Consider the following 7,500-nt stretch of genomic DNA (forward strand, 5'->3'; position numbering starts at 1 on the left):
TATCTTTCCAGGAACCCAGAATCACGTATCGACGTGAGAAATCTACGATGAGAAGGATCATCAGCTCTGACCTCGAACTGGATTATAAGGATAATATTTGTTTTGTAAATATATATATATCTAAAACTTTTAACCGAGTGTGTTTACTCGGTCAAGATTGTCGCTGGTATTCCCAGTCGCCGAGAATATTTGCTCACAGGAATCGCGAAAGAAGTCGCCCCTTTCCACGAAGAGCAGGTATATACAACCCGGAGAGCGACTTCGAGACACTGCAGAGAACCGTCGAATGTTCAAGTAAACATCTGGGGACTGCAACATCTCCATGTCCTTTCAAAAATGCCTTTGGTGAGACGAACGCAAATCCTAAATATTGATAAATGGCGAATGTCTACGAAGTTAAGGTGTACACACAGGACAAGGCGATGTTTTTATATTTCTACGTAACGTTTGAGTTACAGATGTCCTTTCACACGAAGATGCAATATATTACTAACTAGAGGCAATTTTCTCCTTTTTCCAAAAGTTTATTTCCATTTTCATCTAGTTTTTAGTTGTCAAATGTTTGTCGCTATAAAGGTGAACTAAGCTTAAAACCAACCTCTACCATTTTCTATGTAAATTAAAACAACCATTGCGTGATGTTTATAAAATCTGTAGTCAAGTCTTCGTAACGACACGGAAAACAGAATAGCTGCCTCTTCTGTGGCGTCATTTTCCCCGTATTTCAGCGGAAAACTGAATAACAGCTATTCTGTGGCGTCATTTTCCCCCCGTATTACAGCGGAAAACACAGAATAACAGCCTATTCTGTGGCGTCAATTTCCCCGTATTACAGCAGAAAACAGAATAAAACAGTCCTATTCTGTGGCGTCATTTTCCCGCATTACAGCGGAAAACAGAATAAGAGCCTATTCTGTGTCGTCATTTTCCCCGTATTACAGCGGAAAACAGAACAACAGCTTATACTTTGAATCACCATTCATTAACCACGAACCTTCATTAACCCGAGAATAAACAAGGGCACGAAATTCGGACTTAAGAGATCTATTGAACTCCAACGCAGGTCATGATTGTCCCCTCTTCACCGCTCTGGCCGTTATTGCTTCCATTTCATTCTCTGTCTCAATTTCCCCCCAAAGGCAAAGGACCAGAGGCAACATAAAGCAGGATTTGGAATGGGGAAGTATGCCTCGAATGATAGCCACTTTGTGTGTCTGAGCAGAGTAATGCTTTGAGATGCTTTGTTATACTTAAACCAGTGCACAAAAAAGAAAGGCTTTGCTTTGCATAAAGTTGATAATGTACGAATGCAGAATACCCAGCACATTAAGAATTTGCACCTCCATCTCACTCAGAAAAGATATGGTAAAAGTATAGTTTTTTTTAAGATTTTCGACATTTAAACAAACATAACTATATCTATCTTCTAAATAGTGTACTAAAATATTTACACAATTTCAAACATGAAAATCTATATGATTACATTCTTAGACATGTTTTTAGCACTGATTTAGACGGAACTCAGACATATTAATTATGTTGGTCTTTACGTCAATAACCTGAAGAAGCCTGTACTTTGACTAGATTAGTTCTGAGTGATATGATGATACAGATTGCTTGGACAGAAAATGTTTACTGAGCTACTCTCTCTCTCCTCTCTCTCTCTCTCTCTGTAGAGGAAACCAATTACTTTTTCTACTTCTATAAAAGACAAGCGAACAGTAATCTGTGAAATGCTTGCTGCACTACTTCATCTCTCTCTCTCTCTCTCTCTCTCTCTCTCTCTCTGCAACCTGTTAATTTTGCGCTGTGCTCCGGAGAATAACATTAATCCTTTAATTGAAACTCGAGGACACATTACTGCCATCACCTGTAATACTTTAATCATTAATTAAGTTTACGCGATAGATTAATAAAAGCTTTATAGGTTACGTTATATAACTTCAAAAAGTGTCTCCTTCAAGTAGGATTACGAACTAATGTCTTCATTAAACAATGACACTTGCTTCTACGTTCATGCCCTGATGAAATAAGGTCATCAGGTCACGGGGCGCGAGAGTGTTGCCAACTAATTTCCTGTCCGCTGCGTCATTTAATTGCATTTGTTTCGATTCCCAGCGGGAGAGGATAAATCTCTCTAGTTCTCCCGTCCGGCAGTCAAGCGAACGCACCCAAGGTAATGGGTCTACGATAGCTTCGAAAATGAGGCTTTAAATACTGCTTGCCGGCAGTGGTTTGAGAACCTGATGACTCGGAGCGTGACTGGAAATGTTCCTTATGAAATAGTGATTTTATTTCCGGTTTTACGTCGGTGTCTTTAGACAGAGTAGTGGAGAGGTTAATTTCGTAACGGCCAAAAAGGTATTTTCTAAGGGATCCACAATATTGAGAATGTTAAAAGTTCCCGTATAATCTATAACCACTTAATAAAATTTTTCGAACCCTTCCCTGGGTTCATTTTCAGGGAAGGGTTCGAAGCTTCCATGAATTAAACACGAACTTTTAACATTCTTATTATTGTGGACCCCACCCTTAGAACATTGTATAAACTCTCGGGATAGAAAGATTTTCCCAACTCAAAAGGTGTTCGCAGTACATTAGTGTTTTGTTCCGTTCTGTGGCCTAGTTTATTTTGCCTTTTTGTTAGGTTTTTATACGAAAATGTGAGATGAAAGATTCCAAAAGTCTTATGAATAGACGCTTCTACACCTAACAAGAAATATGATATCTAAGTTTCTAGAACTTTTTGGCAGCGAGGTAGACGCTGTTATAGTCGCAGAATGACATCAGATAATATCCATTATATATCCCTGTTATTAGCAGTAGTCTTACTATTTGATTATGTGCACGTGATTACCCCAGATCCCGCCCCCCCCCCCCCTCTCTCTCTCTCTCGCTGTCATGTTAATCAGTTACAGAATTTTATATGCCCGTTGCTCTGAACATCTTGGGCGCTAAAAAGGATTCTCTCTCTCTCTCTCTCTCTCTCTCTCTCTCTCTCTCTCTCTCTCTCTCTCTCACATTTATGAAGTCCCTGTAGACGCGAATTTCATTTGCCTCTGTTTTATATACATATATATATATATTTATATATATATATATATATATATATATATATATAATATAATGCATAATTATTCTAATAACTTAGAAAATATATGAATGATTCGGAATTATATAATTAATATATATATATATATCATATATATATATATATATAATATATATATATAATGCATAATTATTCTATAACTTAGAAAATATATGAATGATTCGGAATTATATAATTATAGATATATATATATAATATATATATATATATATATATATATATTATATCATATATATAATTATATAATTCAGAATCATTCATATATTTTTTAGGTTATTAAGTTGTCAAGGAAGTGTAAGATGGTCCATAAGGGACAACATGATTCATATCCAAAATGTTGTCGTAATTTACATATTACAGTCTAAAGCAGACATATACCATTCAATGAATAACTGAAAACTGTAACTATGTAACTTTATAAAAATAAACCTAGAAAATATATGAATGATTTCTGCATTTTATATATGTAAGTATATATATATAATATATATATATATATATATATAAAATGCAGAATCATTCATATATTTTCTAGGTTTATAAAGGTTACATAGTTACAGTTTTCAGTTATTCATTGAATGGTATATGTCCGCTTTAGACTTTAATATGTATATTACGACAAACATTTTGGATATGAATCATGGTTGTCTGCACGATGGTAAAGTCTTTATCAGACATTTTCCGAGCGACGATCATATATCCGAAATGAAAGTAATAGCAATTTACCGGATCCCTGAGTGTTACGACTTCTTAGAAAGAACTCCTTTCCAAAGATTGGGATCATCAAGACGTGAAGAGAGGTCACGTTCTCTTCATCGGCGGCTCCATTTTCCCATCAGTTCATTCAAACATCTATTTTCTTGCACTGTCTCTCCTGCAATTTATTAACATACTCCTAATTTACGTCTATCATCTTCCCGCGTCTATTATATTACATTTTCTCTTGACCCCCTCTGAAGCAAAAGATACTGAATGCTATACTGAACCAAGAAAGATAGTGTATGATTTTGCAACTTACTGGTCTGCATTTTGATCGACAGCCTCCCTCTATAGTTTTTCTATCTTGTGACATATTGCATTTCAGAATTACTGTTTTAAGTATGATTCAGGAATCAGAATCACGTATGAAACTGACTGGTGATTACTGAGCTTTAAAAAGGAGTTAAAAAGGAGAGGAACAAGAACAAAAATTTTGGAAATGGCAGATGCCACACATGATTTTATTTATCCACAGAGTCAGACAGCCGATTTAGATGATTTCGGAATACGTCTGCAAAGCATGACCAACCTTCTGGAAGTCAAATTGATATCAGAAATACTAAAGAATTCTCTTATGGCCATCTTACACTTCCTTGACAACTTAATCAACTAGAAAAGAGAAGGGAAGACTGATAATAATACCTTGTACTGAATCCCTAATGAAGGTTCCACTTCGTGGACTTAGTTGCTACAGTAATGATTCCTGTTATCAGTTACTGGTTAATATCGACTCGTCTTTATCATTCCATTGTTACTCACTTTCATTCAGACGTTTATCACTCTCTCTCATCATTACTGATATAAATAGTTTGATCTCTTATCTTCTATCGAAATGATTCATCATTCTCGATATTAGATATTCCTTTTGTTCATTGTATCGTCGCCATTGTTCTAAATGAGTAGAATCTAAGAAGGGGTTTCAATTGTGGTCAAAGATATTGAAAGGAATTTAACGTCATATTTTTATTATCTGAATTCTCTCTCTCTCTCTCTCTCTCTCTCTCTCTCTCTCTCTCTCTCTCTCTCTCTTTTAACACTTACTTTCTTTGCCGCGTTTCATACGTATGCCTGTTATACCAAACTTGAGAAGGTGTTATGTATAATTATGTCTTTAATGTTTCTCTTTGTTTCTATGGTTATAAATGTTTACAAAGAAAAAAAAAGTAAAAAAAACAAAATAAGTAAGAAAACAAAATGAAAAAAAAAAGCCGTTCAATCATTTGCTAGAAAATTCAGACTCCGGTACAAGACTCAAAGACACGAAGAAGAAGAAGAAGAAGAAGAAGAAGAAGAAGAAGAAGAGGTTAAAATGATAAGAATCTTCAGGCAAAGGAAATCTAATCATTATTCTTCCCATGTCCTTCGTTACAAGACCACTTCGCCCCTAACAAGAACGAATACACACAAAGGAATAGAGGCAAGAAGGAAAGAAAGAAAGCTAAAGAGGAGATAAGAGAAAACTATTCAAAGAATCTCTTTCTTTTTTACTTCAAGTTCTGTCCATTAAAACTTGGCTGCTTTGAGAGTCTTTTTTATAAAAGAAATTTAGAATTATAGTTAAAAAAAAGAAAAAGAAAACGTCATAGGGAAGGAAGAAGAGACAAAAGAACAGCGTCGCTTAACTATATTTACGACGCAATGGGACCTCGTTCTTGTCATCATTTCTAAAAAATAAGTTAACGAATTATATAGTAAAAAGAAATGAGAATAACAATCAACAGATAAGTTTGGCAAAGAACAAACAAAGGTTACATAAAGAAAGTCTATTTTAGAAAAAAGACCAAAAATAATAGACTTTGAGTCGTAACCTCACCTGAAAGTTTCGGACCATGACGATTTCGCCTCGAAGGAGGTTGTCATAATTATTTGTGGGAATGTTGGTTCCCGATAGGATTCCGATTCCTGTTAGGCCAAATGCATTTTGCTTCCGGGGTTGAGTCCAGCATCTTTCATGAGAGAGAGAGAGAGAGAGAGAGAGAGAGAGAGAGAGAGAGAGAGAGAGAGAGAGAGAGAGGAAACTTTATTATTTCACAATGTTTTAAGGTCTTGTTGTCGCCAATGTTTCCTAAGACATTTGTGGTGAAAAATGTGCTTTAAATGAGAGAGAGAGAGAGAGAGAGAGAGAGAGAGAGAGAGAGAGAGAGAGAGAAAGAGAGAGAGAGAGAGAGAGAGAGAGAGAGAGAGAGAGAGAGAGATTAAAATTTTACTCAAATACCTGCATCAATGGAATTTTGGAATTTCAAATAAAACCAGTAGATTATTATGTATGTTCCTCCCAGTCTGTATCCGTAATCTTTAGAGAAATTGTAAATCATCCATTCGTTTTTCCAAAACCTTCTACAATTATACATTCACAAAATTGTGTGGAAGTGTTTTCATGGACACATATCAATGATTAAACGCTATTATATGCTTGCACTGTTTCATTGGAAAATCACTGATTGGTATAGGAAAGGAATTCGGACAGAGAAATTCATATATTTGAAAAGGCCCAAAATGGGCTTTAGTCAGAATTTTTTAAAAGATGCCAATTTCTGAAATTACCAGATCCGGAAGATATTGGTCGAAATATTTTGGAATATAGTATAAGCGATATGATAAAATGGTACTCACGGTCGTGCACTAAATCTCCGTTGGCCATCCCATAGGTCCTCCACGTCTTTGCAAACTGGTCAGCCCCACACACCCCCCTCTCCCCTCCCCCCTAAAGTAAAAAAGAAAAATTAAAAATCAACGACAAACATCCTCTCCAATTCCATTTGTGATATCAACAATCTGTTTTAAGTAAACTTTGTTCTTTTCTCAAGTCTATTTCTAATTAATGTCCTATTTTCTTTCTTCCCTACTTTACATTTACATAAGAAATATCTTTTTTTATAATTACGCCGGTAATGTCGTATTCATAGGAATTAGAATTTAATACTTAGCCTTTAAATTTGTGTTTGTGTGTGTGTGTGTGAGAGAGAGAGAGAGAGAGAGAGAGAGAGAGAGAGAGAGAGAGAGAGAGAGAGAGAGAATATAACTCACTACGCTGCACTACCAATTCATTCTTCCGTCAAAATGTATATATACCATCAAAACGGGAAGGCCTCGATGAGGGAGTAGTCCTTACCTCATCGAGGTGAAACCATTCATAAGAAACTGCACTACATTATTATCACTGTAATATTCCCTCGTTCGGAAGACCAGGAATGGACCGCTAGACAACACTGTAGTATATGAAGACGAGGTCAAACTTTTGACTTTCTTTTTCGAACAGAACCCATAAGCCCAAAAAACCCCCATGATTTATTACCCCTTCCCTCTTTTTTCCCCTACGCTAGAAGTTTCCCCATTCTTTAAGAATAGTCCCCCAACTTTATCAAGTCAACAGTAGCCTCCTCGTTCGTGATGATTAATCATTTTTCATCGATTATATCGAGCGTAGTCAGACCATTTTTTTTTTCGACAATCGTGTGAAGTATAACATTACTTTCGAACGCGTGTTTGAGCCTCGTTTTATCTTTTATAACTAATGAAATTAATTCACATAACCGTGGATTTTTATTTTACAGCAATTTTTCACGACATTGTGAATTTCTTCGTATCACTTCGAAAAGGCTTTATGAAATGAAGCTGGTGAAACATCG

The sequence above is a fragment of the Macrobrachium nipponense genome, chromosome 4, assembly GCF_015104395.2.
Source record: "Macrobrachium nipponense isolate FS-2020 chromosome 4, ASM1510439v2, whole genome shotgun sequence".
Classification (NCBI taxonomy): domain Eukaryota; kingdom Metazoa; phylum Arthropoda; class Malacostraca; order Decapoda; family Palaemonidae; genus Macrobrachium; species Macrobrachium nipponense.